The sequence below is a fragment of the Bos mutus genome, chromosome 5 (genome assembly GCF_027580195.1).
Source record: "Bos mutus isolate GX-2022 chromosome 5, NWIPB_WYAK_1.1, whole genome shotgun sequence".
In the NCBI taxonomy this organism is placed as follows: Eukaryota; Metazoa; Chordata; class Mammalia; order Artiodactyla; family Bovidae; genus Bos; species Bos mutus.
The window spans coordinates 106,347,918-106,364,108 of NC_091621.1; the positions used below are offsets into that span (position 1 = coordinate 106,347,918).

The 16,191-nt window shown below is 50.0% G+C and overlaps 1 protein-coding gene and 1 non-coding gene across 2 annotated transcripts in view; one reads left to right on the plus strand and one right to left on the minus strand.

Moving 5' to 3' along the window:
* Positions 1 to 9,395: 9,395 nt before the first annotated feature.
* Positions 9,396 to 9,468, minus strand: TRNAG-GCC (transfer RNA glycine (anticodon GCC)). The gene has a single exon. It is a non-coding gene; the product is annotated as a tRNA-Gly (tRNA).
* A 1,976-nt stretch (positions 9,469 to 11,444) lies between these two features.
* PACSIN2 (protein kinase C and casein kinase substrate in neurons 2) overlaps positions 11,445 to 16,191 on the plus strand; it is a 115,406-nt gene continuing 110,659 nt past the window's right edge. The window contains 1 exon segment of the mRNA XM_070371484.1: positions 11,445 to 11,602. The gene's annotated coding sequence lies outside the window, so the exon portion shown is untranslated.

Below are 16,191 nucleotides of genomic sequence, written 5' to 3' on the forward strand. Positions count from 1 at the left end.
AAGGTGTGTCTAGTCAAGGCTATGGTTTTCCCTGTGGTCATGTATGGATGTGAGAGTTGGACTGTGAAGAAGGCTGAGTGCCGAAGAATTGATGCTTTTGAAGTGTGGTGTTGGAGAAGACTCTTGAGAGTCCCTTGGACTGCAAGGAGATCCAACCAGTCCATTCTGAAGGAGATCAGCCCTGAGATTTCTTTGGAAGGAATGATGCTAAAGCTGAAACTCCAGTACTTTGGCCACCTCATGTGAAGAGTCGACTCATTGGAAAAGACTCTGATGCTGGGAGGGATTGGGGGCAGGAGGAGAAGGGGACGACAGAGGATGAGATGGCTGGATGACATCACCGACTCGATGGACGTGAGTCTGAGTGAACTCCGGGAGTTTGTGATGGACAGGGAGGCCTGGCGTGCTGCGATTCATGGGGTCGAAAAGAGTCGGACATGACTGAGCGACTGATCTGATCTAATATTTCATCACACCACATTCTATTTACCCATTACCGAGTAGATGACATTTGAGTTGCTTTCACTTCTTAGTCACTGTGAGTAATGATGCTGTGACCCTTTGTGTACAAGTTTTTATATGGACAAGTATCTTCATTTCTCTTGGGTGGATATGTAGGCTGCTAAGTCATAGGTGTGTGTGTGTGTGTGTGTGTTAGTTGCTTAGTTGTGTCTGACTCTTTGTTACACCATGGACGGTAGCCTGCCTGGCTCCTCTGTTCCTGAAATTTTCCAGGCAAGAATACTGGAGTGGGTAGCCATTCCATTCTCCAGCGGATCTTCCAGATCCAGGGATCAAACTCAGGTCTCCCAAATTGCAGGCAAATTCTTTACCATCTGAGCCACTGGGGAAGCCCAGGCCATAGGTAAATGTATGTTTAACTTTTTGGGAAACTGCCAAACTATTTTCCAAAGCAATCGCACCATTTTACATTCCTACCAGCAGTGTGTGAGGGTTCCAGTTTCTCCACATCCACATTCTCTTTTTATTATTTCTCTTTTTATTATTTCTCATTGTGGCTTTGATTTGCTTTCCCCTGAAGACTAATGATGTTGAGCATCTTTTTGTGTGCTGATGGACCAACCATTCCTCAGTTTTCTTGGTAGAAACGGTTTTAAAGAGGTGAATTTTCCATTCCCCCTAGGAGATTGGACTTTTATGATTCTGTGGTAAGAAAGTTCTGTTGACTCTTCCATGAAAACTTCTCTGATTCTCTTGTCTATGCTGGTCTTCCCTTTCTCTTAAATTTTAAAGCAAAAGTCAGAGCATATCTGAGGCTTCAGGCCCTCCCAGAAAACTTCCCCTGTAACTTAAAATAAACTCAAGCTCCAGTCTCGTTTCCCACCATGCTCTCCCTTCTGCCCTTTCGCAGGAGCTGTAGTGACCTTTGAGGATTTCACGTTCACCCCTGCCTCCGGGCCTTAGCACTGGCAGGCCCCTCTACCTGGAATTACCTTCCCCTTGATCTCCATGGGGCCAGTTCCATCTGATCATGTGGAGCATTTTCTCAGAGAAACTTTCCTGATTATCAGTCTCTTACCATCTTTTTTGACTTTTTTCAAGGCACTGATTACCAGGCAAAGTTATCTTAGGTATTTCCTTGCTTTTTTACTTTCTCCATCAGAAAACTATCAACTCTGCAAGGGCAAAACAGCCCTGGCCCGATCGGTATGGCACTTAGAGAATACCATGGAAAGAGGAGCCTAGAGGGCTACAGTTCATGTGGTCACAGAGTCCAGCATGACTGAGCAACTGAGCATGCACACCCATTTCTGGAGAAGTCACTTCAGGGCCTGGGGAGGGAAGAGAGCAGGGTGCTTGTGCTACCCCGGCACAGCTGGTGGGGAGAGGACAGGCCAGGCTCCAGGGGGCTGAGAGCTTATCCTCTGTTCACTGGCTGAGTTGTGAGTGTCCCTCTCCCCAGAGGGGCTTGTCATCTCATTCAGCACAGTACCCAGAACAGTGGCCAGTGGGTGCTGCTAAGTTGCCAAGTTGCTTCAGTTGTGTCCGACTCTGTGCGACCCCATAGACAGCAGCCCCCTGGCTCCCCCGTCCCTGGGATTCTCCAGGCAAGAACACTGGAGTGGGTTGCCATTGGGTAGTAGGTGCTAAACAAGTCTTTGACTTCAAAGCCTGATGCAGGCATCTGAGTCTGGGGGCGGAGGGGAGCCCTGCCCACTGACTGGCTATGTGACCGTGGGTCTGCTCCTTCCCGTCTCTGAGTCTGTTTCCTTGTCTCCGTAGCGTGCCTGATGGCATGAGGGTGAAGGCCGTCCTTCCTCGTCAGGTGAAAAGAGGCTGTGCCTGGGCTTGTGCACCTGGGCTGGGTGGCCCTGGTGGCTGTTGGGCTATTTTTGGCAGTGATGATGATCACACAGCTTTGTTCTTGGATCTGCCGCCTCTGTTCCCACTGTCCCCAGGGCAGCAGGCTCCAGACCCTACCTGGGGGCTTGCGGAGGAGAGCTGGAGAGCAGGGAACGTGGGTGAATGCCAGGGGAGGCTGACCAGGCAGAGGCTGGGGTTGGGTGAAAGCTGAGTCACAGCCTTAAAAACTTGGGGAGGGGGGTGTCACGGTGACATTACGTTCACTTCCTGACAGGAGGGTGCTGTGTCTCATGCCTCCAGGCGACTGAGCCCAAACAGAAAGGCTTTGAGAAAGCAAGGAAACCGGAGGATGGATGAATGGAAAATTTTAATGAACAGCAGCCCAGGAATCCCTTCAGCCTGGAAGCACCTTTGGAACACCAGCGCCAGCACCTGGAAAGGCCTGTCCCTTGGCTGGAGTGGGTTTCCTACTTGCAGATGCGGTAGGAAACCTCTGGGCATCCTTCTTCCCCAGCCATTCAGGCCCTGTCCCAGCCTCACAGCTCTGCCTGGGGACCACAGTGGTGGTCCTACAGCCTGACATCCTCTCCTCCCTATCCCCACCCATCGAAATCCTGCCCGTTCCTGAGACCCAGTTAAAGCTCCATGTCCTTGAGGCTTTAAACCATCTTCTGGTCCGGTGCCTGCCACTCTCATCTGCCTGCCCTCGATTTTTCACTTCACACTTAACTTACTCTCACCTCTCTCTTCTCTCAGTAAATCATCCTGCCCTTTTCCCCCAGCTTGAGTATGAGTCTGGTGGCCTCAAACATTTTCATATAACTCCTCACATGTTTATCCAAATTTCTCATAGATGCTTTTTCTGATCTCAGAGCTCAATGACACCAAAGCCTGTAAATACAAAACAATTCCTTACTGGGGGAAAAAAAATCACCATTCCTTGATATTTCCCCAAATGAGAGCTTGTTCTTGCTGTTTGGTCATTCAGTTGTGTCCGACTCTGTGACCCCATGGTCTGCAGCACACCAGGCTCCTCTGTTCTTCACTGTCTCCCAGAGTTGGCTCAAATTCATGTCCACTGAGTCAGTGATGCTATCCAATCATCTCATCCTCTGTCATCCACTTCTGCTGCCCTCAATCTCTCCCAGCATCAGGGCCTTTCCCAGTGAGTCATCTCTTCACATCAGGTGGCCAAAGTATTAGAGCTTCAGCTTCAGCATCAGTCTTTCTAATGAATACTCAGGGTTGATTTCCTTTAGGATTGACTGGTTTGATTTCCTTGCTGTCCAAAGGACTCTGAAGAAGTCCCTTGGACTTCTCCAGTACCATAGTTCAAAAGCATCAATTCTTCAGTACTCAGCCTTCTTTATGACCCAACTCTCACATCTGTACATGACTACTTGGAAAACCGTAGCTTTGACTAGATGGACCTTTGTCAGCAAAGTGATATCTCTGCTTTTTAATACATTGTCTCAGTTTGTCATAGTTTTCCTCCCAAGAAGCAAGCATCTTTTAATTTCATGGCTGCAGTCACCATCTGCAGTGATTCTGGAGCCCATGAAGATAAAATCTGTCACTGTTTCCACCTTTTCCCCTTCTATGTGCCATGAAGCAATGGGACTGGGTACTATGATCTCAGTTTTTTGAATGTTGAGTTTTAAGCCAGCTTAAGCCTATGACCTTGACCAAGTCATCTTACCCCCCTGAGCCTCAGCTTCCCCAGTGCAAAGTGGAGCTGGTGTAAGGAAGCAGGAGTTCTCGTATATAAAGCACCATCGTGGGGCTGTCCCCATGGAAAGCGGTCCTTTGGGTGGCAGCTGTGATTGGTATGGAGGGTTGGGAGAAGTCAGGGCCAGTCCAGCCCCTCGGGTCCTCCCCGGGCACCCAGCAGGTGCTGTGTCCCAGCGGGTGCAGAGTGAAGACTGCCTGAATGAGGGAGCGATAACAGTCTCCCAGGCCTGGTCCCTGGGAGGGCCTGGCTTAGGGTGCCTGCTGTCTGGGCACCTAACAAGAAAGCTGTGACCTGTAATTAGCAGGGCTGGGCTTGGCGGGCTGGCTGTCCCCAGGGCCCACATGATACTTCATCAGCCTCAATGAGCGCTCGGGCGAAATCTGAAACCCAAGCCATGGGCTGGAACCAGTTACACAGAGAACAGAGTTGTCACAACAGGAAGGGTGTGTTCAGAGGGACAGTGGGAGGAGCGTTGGCTCTGCTGTCTTATACCCCAGGCCACCCAGCAGGTGCCAGGACCCATATGCTCAGAGGACAACCCCCAGGAGCAGGCCCTTGGCTGGATACCCCTGACCTTGGTCTTGAACTGTCGGGAAGGACGTTTCCCTCCCGCCTCTAAGGATCTGCCTGTGCTCCACCACCTCAGGCTGACAACCCTGCACCCACAGCTCCCATGACTTGCCCTTCAGACGTGTCCTTCCAAGCCCTGCCCTGCCTATCTTTCAGTCTGCTGAAATGCCGCTTTTCTTGGGAGCCCTCTGGGACCCCCAGGCCACTGCTTGGACCCTTCAAGATCATTGTTCACAGGCTGCCCCCTCTGGTACCCACTAGCATGAGTTGCTGGAAAGTGGAGAAAATTTTATTTTTCATTCATGCCCAGCTCGATACCTGGTATCCCATGTCTGCTGTGTCGGAGGGAGAGAAAGACTTGATGTAGGGAAGAAAGGAAGGAGTCAGAAAGCCCAGGTTTGAGAGGGTCTCTGGCCCTGATGGATGGGAAACCTCCAGCAGCTCATCTGGCTTCCCTGGGCCTCTGCCTCCTCACCTTAGGAAGACTCTCTTGCTCATCCTTCAGGGTCTTCCATCTTTGATGTTCTGTGATCCCCAAAGCAGCCTCCTCCTGCCAATCTCTCCCACCTACCCCAATCCTTGCCCAATACTGCACTTCAGTGTGAAATCATTGCCCCTCTGCCTGTTACCCGGCTGACCACACATTCTGAGCTGCTGTCCATCAGTTTATTCTTCTAGAGAAGAAAAGGAAAAGTCCTTCGTCACACATTCCTGCCTCATGGCATACACAGCTCCAGCTCAGAGAGCTCAAAACCCATCCAGGATCCACTCTGGCAAGCTCTGGTGTGGATTGACCATTTGCTGCCCAGACCCAGAGAAAGTAGGTGAACACAGGCAGTCCACTGGGCATAGGAACTGGTTGAACTTGACCTGGAGGTGGCCTCTCCCACCCCCTGCCCCAGTGGGGCTGTCTGGATTGGAGGGTGGCTTTCTGGCGGGTCTCTGACTTTGTTGGAGGCTCCCACCGAGTGAGAAGGGTGGACAGGAGGTGAGGCAGGGGCAGGAATGGGGCCCAGGGAGGAGCAGAGGGCCGTGGGAGTGGGAACAGGGCAGCAGAGTGGGGTGGCCTGTGATCTGGAGGGATGGTGCCCGCATTCCTTCGTGGGTAATAATGCCAGTGGGCCTGGCACTCACCTGGGCAGGAAGTCCGCCTTCCCTGCATCGTGTCCACTCTCGGGAGCAGCACCCGTGGCTCTGCTCCTTGTGGGGCAGGGAGTGCAGAAGAAGGAGAGGGAGCTGGCATGTCTGCTGGGTCCTGCCAGGCTCCTCCCTCCCCTTTACAGATGGGGATGTGCCCGACCTACCTGACCGTGTGACCTGATGCAAGCAGCATCATTGGTCGGGCGAGTGCCTCTGTTGCACTGGGCACCATGCAAATCTTTTTCATCTATTAAGATGTTTAATTCCTCTACCCCTCCCACCCTACTGTTTCTCTGTCCAGACAAGGACACTGAGGCCGGGAAGTGAGGTGACATGCCCAAACCTGTAAACCTAAACCTGCTTTAAAAAAAAAAAGAAAAGAAAGAAAAAATGCTGCAAAAACAAAGCAAAAAAGAACCATGAACCCCTGAGCCTTTGACTGAATCCTAGGCTTGATTAATTGCTGGGAGTGGTGGGTGGAATCCTTTTTTAGCAAAAGATAAAACTAGACCTGTGGTGCTCAGACCTCTCCTCTTTTCCTCTGCCACCAGGAAGGGACTGGGACCCAATTAAATGTTTAACCAGAGTTGGGGTGGGAGCTCGACTGCAGTGCTACTTCTTGTACCACTGCCATGATTGTGACATAGAATCACGAATAATCCCAAGCCCTGGCTGGGGAGGGAGCCCAAGTCCAGCCCACCTGGAAGTGCCCATGCCCTCCCAGGCAGATGCAGACACCTCCAAGGCAGAGCCCCTGTCTAGAGTTCCCGGATGGTAATTCAGCAAGTCAGGCACAGACACATGGAGGAAGGTCACTTCTGGTCAGCAGAACCTTTGGTAATAGCTGGTCTGGGAGCCAAGAACAGCCCTTGATGGCTCCCCACTGTCTCCAACTGTGATTTCAAACCCTCTTTATGTTTTTAATGGTGGGAGTCTTTCCATAACATCCTGTATGTAAGCAACAGCAGCATTTTATTGCTGTACATTTATTTTATAAGTATTGGTACAACTTCTTTTACCAGTTCAAGTTTGTAACATTTAGGTATTTGTTACAAAATTAACCAACAAGAGCAATGTCACTTCAAATAAAAAGAATTACGTATTGATTGATCTGACTGTGCCTGGTCTTAGTTGCAGCACACTGGATCTTCTATCTTTGTTGTGGTTGCAGGATCTCGTTCCTTGACCAGGGATGGAACCTGGGCTCCTTGCATTGGAAGCCCAGAGTCTTAGCCACTGGACTAAGGAAGTCCCACAAATGTCGCTTTTTTTAAAGAATATGCATTTTGAGACTGCTCCAGTTTTTTAAAAACAGTTTCAGTATCTAGTTTTATTTTGTATCAAGGAAATCTGGATTCACATTAGTAGATAAGCATGATAACATCGTAAATCACAGAGTGACTTTCAGTTTATCTGATCCAGGAGCCTGAAAGGCATAAGATGATACTTTGCATTCAGAATGGCATCACTGTGGTATTCAAGACCTCACCCTCCTGAAATGCAGGGACTCAAGGAAGGAGTTCCTGAGGGAGTTCAAATCCTTATCACATGGTAGAAAAGACTTTACAATGTATCACATATGAAGTCTGGGCAGGACAGGTCTTCAGTCAGAGTTTCAAAACACCCAACTTGAAAGTATGGTTTCATTGTTGATACTTTCTCCACCAATGGCAACAATGTAACCCTGTCCACTTAGAAAAAGTTAGAGTTGTCAGTCAGCACTCAGAATAGTGCTTCAGACTGTGTGAGGCAGAAGAATCAACTGAGGAACTTATGGAAAATGGGGAGATCCCAACACAGAGCATCCTGGAGATGCCTACTTTGGGAAATGCTATCCAGATGATGCTGCCAATATCCTGCTGACTTTGGAAGGGAGTGGTTTCCAGGCCCAGGTGTCTTGCCCAATGGTGCCCACTTGAGTGCAGTAGGTATGAGGGAAGCCCTGTACTTGCTGGTACAGCTTTATGTGAGCAGATGTGTGCAGGCCAGCAGGGAGCAAAACTATTCAAAGGAAGAAAGGCTGGAGTAGTTGCCTCCTAGTCAATGACACATTTATAAGGAATTCAGGTTTTACACCACTTGGCAGGGAGCACTTCATTCCAAGGTGTATCCAGAGATGTATTCCTCTGGCCCCAACAGTTAACACTCTGATGTCTCCAGAGTATTAACAGTTGGTGCACAGTACATGTTATCCTTCTGTTTTGTTTTTTAATCACTTTTTTTTTTTTTTTTTTTTTTGCAGTGAGCTTGGCTTGAGGGATCTCAGTTCCCAGGTCAGGGATCAAACCTTCAACCCCTGCAGTGGAAGCACAGTCTTAACCACTGGACCACCAAGGAAGTCCCAATCACATTTTTTTTTTTTTTTTCCCCCTGGGTTCAAACCATTTTAGCCAGGGGCTTCGGGAGAGGGTCAAAATGCTGGGAGGACAATGAAATCCAAAGTCTTCCTCCAGGCCATCTGCTCAACTTCTCAGCTGCTGAAAGGCCAATCACAAATTTTTAAAAAGAATACTTTTACAAACTGCAAAGAGGTCCTTGTAAAACCCTTAACAGCCACTGACTGTACCAGCTATGTCCTAAGAGCATCACAGGAGTGACCTCAAGAATCCTGGCAATTTCTCTAAATACTAGACTCTGTGATTATGCCCATTTTACAGCTGAAAACTGAGACCTGGAGTGGCAAAACAGATTGCCAGAACTGCATGACTACTCGCTGCTCAGCTGCATGCTCCAGCCAAGAAGAACCCGCCTGTCTCCCTGGACAGCAGGATCTCTTGCCTCTGGGCCTTTGCTCATCCTTTCCATTCACCTTGGCTCAGGTAAATATCACTGCCTTCAATATGGCAGGGCTTCCCCAGTGGCTCAGTAGTAAAGAATCTGTCTGCATTACATGAGACACAGGAGAGTCAGGTTCAATCCCTGGGCCAGGAAGATCTCCTGCAGAAGGAAATGACAACCCATTTATAGTATTCTTGCCTGGGAAATCCCATGGACAGAGGAGCCTTGTGGGCTACAGTCCAAGGGGTTGCAAAGAGCTGGACATGACTGAGCACCTGAACACTCACACACTCAATATGGTGACCCTCTGGGGATCACTGGGAGGCCTTTTCTACGTTTAATATCCTTGCTGAGTCTTTCTGGAAGCAAGACAGGACTCAAGTCCATCCCACCCTGAATCCACCCTATCCCCTGTGCTGCACATTCTCTAAACATTGTAATTATCAATCAAATAAGTATCTATAACAGATTTTGAATTTTTTTTCTTGGAAGATGTACCTGTACCACTGTACAATAACTGTATCTGGATATTTTAATTTTTTTGGAAACTGTTTTATTCTCTGTGAAACTATTTTTAAAATTATTTTATTCATTTGATTGGGCACAGTGGTAGGGAATCCATCTGCCAATGCAGGGGACGCAAGAGATGCAGTTTGGATCCCTGGGCCAAGAAGATCCTCTGGAGAAGGGCTTGGCAACCCACTCCAGTATTCTTGCCTGGAGAATCCAATGGACAGAGGATCCTGGTGGGCTACAGTCCATGGGGTCGAGAAGAGTCAGACACGACTGTAGCGACTGAGCACCATTTATTTGACTGCACCGGATCTTAGTGGCAACATGTGGGATTTAATTCCCCGACCAGGGATTGAACCTGGGTCCCCTGCATTGGCAGTGCGAAGTCTTAGCCACTGAACCACCAGGGAAGTCCCTGTGAAAGTATGTTTTAACTTGGGCTGCCCGTTTATCCCAGTTGTTTAGTGGGAAATGGCTAATAAAGGACCCGTCAGCCTTTGCCCTAGACTTAGGTAATGAGCATGTTTTTCGAGAAGGGGGAGCCAAATGACGATGACAGAGCGCAACTACATTAACTGATCAGATATCAAGCACCCACACCTGCACATCCAGAGCGGCTCCCCTCGCTTTCACCTGATTTGCCCCATTTACTGCTCACCCTGTGTGGGCCCTGTCATCGCCCACATGCTAAAAACTGAGACACAGAGGCACAGAGAATGGCAGTGACTTGCTCAAGGAGCAGAGGCAGGATGGAGCTTCAGGGCTGTTTGGATCTGATAGTAGGGGGCTGGATGCAACATTGTGAAATTTCTGTGGGGGTCAGAGTTGGAATGCTCACAGCATGGAAAGGGAAGGTCTCTTGGGAAAAATCCTCTGATAAGCTGTAGGGACAGAGGTGAGACTCAAAGAGCTGATCAGCGTCAAACTGCTGGGGAAAGAAATGATAGGAATTTTGTTTTTGTCTTTAGAAGAAAGGAGAGAGAAGAGAAGGGAGCCAGAGGCCAGAGGCCTGCCTTGGTCAGGTGGCCAGGTAGTGGCCTCAGGGTCAAGAGGCCAAAAGGGCTCAACAGGTGTCTTGTGTTGCCAAGCAGTGCCAGGCTTGATGCCTCCTGTGGGGTCTGGGCTGCAGGAACCCCTGCTGGCCTCCCCAGTGCTTGGTGAGATGGGGGACTGTGTGAGTGTGTGCAGTTGGAGACGGGATGATGGCAAGGACCAGCGGGCACGTTGGGAAAGAGCAGGAGGCTGGACGGAGGGGTAATGGGGACTTGTTCAGAAACCATGGCAATGACACTGGATCCTCACAGGAAAAGCGGTGCAAATCACAATTTACCCAGATCTCAGAGGCCTGGGAGACCTCAGGTGATGACTGGGTTCTGTACACACGATCCAGAGGTATTCTGGGTGGCAGAGTGGCCCCTGTGGGCTGAGTCCTGGAGAATGGTCGGGACTTCTTGACAGTAGCTGGATCTGGCACAGCATGGTGGTGGCCTTTCTTTCCCTCTTTCTCAATGATTATTATCACAAGCACATTGCAACGGAACAAATACTTTAGAAAGGGGAAAAAACCCACTCTTTCTATCCACTTCTCTTCTAGTCCTTGTGCAAACACAGTAGCAGTTTTAAGAGTCCCCGCCATTTCCTATCCGGCTTTTCCTTTTAACATTTTAGTTTAAGCGTTTTTCCATATTGCAGCACCATCGTCCGGCTGAATTTCAAGGCGGTTGACTTGGAACCAGTACAGGCCTGGGGTAGGCCTGGGATACGGCTGACCCTGCTTCTGCCGTTTATTTACTGTTTACTCCGGGTCGTTGCCCCCCTAGGAAGTTACTTGGCCTGGGATCCCCAAACCTTCTCGTGAGCTCTGTACACGCGCGCGGGACCACACACCGCTCTCTGTCCTGCTTTTAAAAACTAAGCCGGCTCAAGTGAATCTATGAATCTAAGAAGCCCTGATGACACGCGTCTGTGAGTGCCGTTGGAAAGGAAACTTTCAGAAAGACTACCTTCCCTGAATTCCCATTAAGCGCGGTGCCCACCCTCCCTCGGCCCCCATCTCGGCGCACCCGCAAAGCTGAAACACTCCTGGCTCCTGGGAGAAAGTCTCACAGACCCACAGTTTTGGAGCGACTCGGGGAAAAGTGACCCCAACCGCCCTCCCATCGGCTAAGTAGGCACGCCCCCTCCTTTGATGGACAGGCGAAGTCGCCAATGAGGCCCAGGGGAGGTCCCTTTGGCTCGCTAGGGGGCGTGCCGCCTCGGCTCTCCTCCGGCCCATTCAGGGGAGCCGAAGGTGCCTTGGGGGCGGGGCCCGACGCTCAGCAGCCAATGGGAAGAGCACAGCGGGCGCGGGGGGGCGGGGCGTTCGGGGCTGGCGGCAGGAGCGGCTGCGGCAGGGTTAGGGCAGGGCCGGGGCAGCGAGGCTGGAGCGAGGGCGGGAGCTGTGGCCGGAGCCGGAGCCGGAGCCGGAGCCGGAGCCGGGGCTTGGAGAAGCAGTCGCGGCAGGAGCGGGGCGCGCAGAGTGCCAGGAGACGAGCGGCGGCCCAGGTGAGGGACGCGCCGCAACGGTTGGGGCTCCGCGGGGTGTGGGGGTGGGGCGGACGGACGCGGGGTGCTTGTTGGCAGCCGGGCCCGCGCCCTTTCAGGCCGCGGCCGCGTTCCGCGCCTATGGGCAGCCTCTGGGGCCGCGTCGCCCGCGCGCGAACTTCCTGTAGCTGAGGGAGCCGGGGGCGGGGTAGGGGTGTTGAAGGGCGTCCGGGGGCGAGTCGCTGAGGGAGAGGGGGTGGGGGGCCGGTGTTGAGCGGCGTCCGGGGGCCGAGGGGAGCGCCGGAGGGGACGTAGAGGGGCCTCCGGAGGGCGCGCGGGGGCCGGGTTTCGAGGTGGGGTGCGGGGTCTGGGCTGGGAGCGGGGGCGCCACAGGGGAGCGGACGAGTCCTCCTCGGCTCGGCTGAGACAGAAGTTGCGGAGCGGGACCCGTGGAGGTCAAAGCGCTGCTGCCGTAGCGGGACGGAAGACTCTCTGAGGGACTTAGCGAGGGGAGGCGGGGATGCCGAGGGGTGCGGGGGTTCCCTCGGGCGGGGGGCGGTGGGGAGCGCAGGAGGAGGCGGCGGGCTGGTCGGCGTCACTTAGGCAGGGCCCGGTCGGTCCTCGGGTGTCCTGGAGGGGAGGGGCGGCCAGAGCAGGCGGGACACTTATGCGGATACGCTGGTTCGGGGCGCTTTGAAGACCGTCCTCCATTTCCTTCCTCCCCACCCTCCCTGTCCCTCACCCGGCTCTACATGGGGTGGGCGGAGGGGCGGCGTGGGGTGCAAGCCCTTCCTTGTGAGCAGGTCCTAGGGCTGGGGGACAGGCAGGAGAGAGGCTGGGGGTGTTTGCCCCGTTGGCCCAAGGAGTCTTCCCTGATAGTACTTTTTAGAAACGGGAGCTCCCTCCCTCCTCTGGGGTTGGGGCATCCGGAGAGGCCTGGGATTGGAGAGGTAGTAGTGATTTCTGCCGCTCCGTTTCAGCGGCTCTTTAAGTTTCAGCTTCCAGCGGAGGAGGTTGGCTTTCTTTTCAGACGGAGTTGGTCAGGGGAAGCGAGCTCTGTCTCCTCGGGTCCCACACAGCTGAGCCTTCGAGGGTTAGGCGCCTGAGGGAAGATGGCCTTCAGGTGGGGTCTGTGCACCATTCCTGGGTCTTCCCTTTCTCTCTTTTACCCCAGTTGTCCTGTATTTCTGTGGTTAAGAAGGGTTGGCTACTCTGAGTCTCCACGGCTACTCATTACACTGTTTACCAAACACTCCCTGGCTGTCTTGATGAAAATCAGGAGGCCAGCTCAGAGATTTTAAACCTGGGCTGCAAGCGGTGAGCTCACACCAGTTTTTTCCTTTCTCTGCGGTTCCTTGGTCCCCAGTATTCCCAATATGCTGAAGGATGGGTAGGTTGGAGCCCCGGGCAAGGGAACCAACCAGGTGGTCCCTGTTGAATGCCGGCCTTCCCTTTCCTGCCTGAAATTTCTTATTCCACTTGAATCACCAGCCTGCCAGCAGCCTCCCCATAAAGTCATTGAAGGGGAGCCACTACAACTGGGATTCCTCTTGAGTCATGTGGGAAACAATAATCTGTGTGCACTTAATTCTAAAGTTTCACAATCTCCTTGGTGAGGTTATGTTAGTTGAGATATGAGACCACTACATCAAAAACTTTTCTGTGCTGTGTTTTTCTCTTGACAATCGTCTGAGAGCTTTAAAGAAACTGGCCATGAGGCTGATGATATTTATTACGTGGAAAAGGAATGAAGCACAGAAGAACAGATGAGAGATTAGGTCTGTACTCCGAATTCACTATTTGGGAGAAGAATGAAAACTCATTTGAATGGAAATGTCATTCTTAACTCACACTATTGGGGAACTGGAACTTTATTATTTTTAGCCTCAAGTATGTAAGATATAGGTCATAAGATTTAAATAATCTAAAAGTAAGTATGTATAAAAGCAATATCTGGGTTTTGAACACAGCTTGTTGCTGAAACATATAGCTGGCTTTCCCCAGTCCTGGATGCCCAGTCCAGATTTCTGATGGCCAGGCAGTTTCTGGGGTGGGAGCTGAGGGGCATTTGTCTTTAAATTTTCTCATTTGTTTATCCACTTGGAAGTCTGTTCAGACAAGTGCCTCACGCTCAGGTTTCCTTCCTCTGACTGGGTCACGGTTGATTCCACAATGTTATGGAATATCAAAAAGATGACATAGATTCCTTAATAATGGTAAGAGCAGCTTGTGTTTAGAGATCATGATAGCTTTTACCAAGTGCTTTCTGGCCACCCTCACCTGGACCTCTCATCTGACTCGGGCCTGCCTTATCTGCCATCGGATTGTGCTGGTGACTTTGTGAAGGCCACCCTGTAGATTATTTTTGTAATGACCACATTCATGTGAGTGATGGTGCTGGCACTGTTTTTTTTTTTTCCCCCCCGATTAAGATTGTTTGGAAGTGCAGCTGCATATCTGAAGGCAGCACAGCAGTGCCTTCCTTAGGAAGTCAGTTTGCATTCCATCCATAGAGACCTTTCTTTATGGCCCTGGCTGGGATCTTTCACATACCTGAAGGCATGTCAGTGCCTGAAACCTGGTTGCTGATGGGCTCAGTTCTGTCCCTGGGATGGCTGTGTAGGAATTCCTTCAGATTTTTGTATTCAAACGATTGTGCTCTGCCAACTGGAGATGATCTTTAAAGAAGAACTCAAAGCATTCTGTGCAGTGCAACATTCCTGGCATGCATGTAGTTCCAAAGGTAACTATTTCAGGGACAATGGCCATCAAAGAGAACAAGCTTTAGTATTTTGATTAAAGACACAACATGACAAAAATGCCTTACTTTAATATATTATCTTGCATTTATTCCCATGATTGTATGTTTATCTGTTTGCTTGGTAAAACTGAACATCATGGATTCTAGTTTTCTTGTTTCCTAGAATAAAAGCTTTAGTTTCAATATTAAAATGTCATTTGAGAGTGTCCTGACATTAGGCACTGAAAGAACAAGATATGAGAGTGTAGAAATGAATAAAATGCTGTCTCAGTGATCAAAGGCCTCAGCAAGAAGCCTTAGGACAATGAAAGGAGGGAAATTTTGCTGTAACTTTAGAAAGAACATATGCAGTGGTTTGTATAATATTAATGTGCTCTATGGCTGATCAATGCAAAGAAATATAGGAAAACTACAGAATGGGAAAGACTAGAGATCTCTTCAAGAAAATCAGAGATACCAAAGGAACATTTCATGCAAAGATGGGCTCGATAAAGGACAGAAATGGTATGGACCTAACAGAAGCAGAAGATATTAAGAAGAGATGGCAAGAATACACAGAACTGTACAAAAGAGATCTTCACGACCCAGATAATCACGATGGTGTGATCACTGACCTAGAGCCAGACATCCTAGAATGTGAAGTCAAGTGGGCCTTAGAAAGCATCACTATGAACAAAGCTAGTGGAGGTGATGAAATTCCAGTTGAGCTATTCCAAATCCTGGAAGATGATGCTGTGAAAGTGCTGCATTCAATATGCCAGCAAATTTGGAAAACTCAGCAGTGGCCACAGGACTGGAAAAGGTCAGTTTTCATTCCAATCCCAAAGAAAGGCAATGCCAAAGAATGCTCAAACTACTGCACAATTGCACTCATCTCACACGCTAGTAAAGTAATGCTCAAAATTCTCCAAGCCAGGCTTCAGCAATATGTGAACCATGAACTTCCTGATGTTCAAGCTGGTTTTAGAAAAGGCAGAGGAACCAGAGATCAAATTGCCAACATCCGCTGGATCATGGAAAAAGCAAGAGAGTTCCAGAAAAACATCTATTTCTGCTTTATTGACTATGCCAAAGCCTTTGACTATGTGGATCACAATCAAATTCTGAAAGAGATGGGAATACCAGACCACCTGACCTGCCTCTTGAGAAATCTGTATGCAGGTCAGGAAGCAACAGTTAGAACTGGACATGGAACAACAGACTGGTTCCAAATAGGAAAAGGAGTTCATCAAGGCTGTATATTATCACCCTGTTTATTTAACTTATATGCAGAGTACATCATGAGAAACGCTGGACTGGAAGAAACACAAGCTGGAATCAAGATTGCCGGGAGAAATCTCAATAACCTCAGATATGCAGATGACACCGCCCTTATGGCAGAAAGTGAAGAGGAACTCAAAAGCCTCTTGATGAAAGTGAAAGTGGAGAGTGAAAAAGTTGGCTTAAAGCTCAACATTCAGAAAATGAAGATCATGGCATCCGGTCCCACCACTTCATGGGAAATAGATGGGGGGAAACAGTGGAAACAGTGTCAGACTTTCTTTTTCTGGGCTCCAAAATCACTGCAGATGGTGACTGCAGCCATGAAATTAAAAGACGCTTACTCCTTGGAAGGAAAGTTATGACCAACCTAGATAGCATATTGAAAAGCAGAGACAGTACTTTGCCAACAAAGGTTCGTCTAGTCAAGGCTATGGTTTTTCCTGTGGTCATGTATGGATGTGAGAGTTGGACTGTGAAGAAGGCTGAGCGCCGAAGAATGGATGCTTTTGAAGTGTGGTGTTGGAGAAGACTCTTGAGAGTCCCTTGGACTGCAAGGAGATCCAACCAGTCCATTCTGAAGGAGATC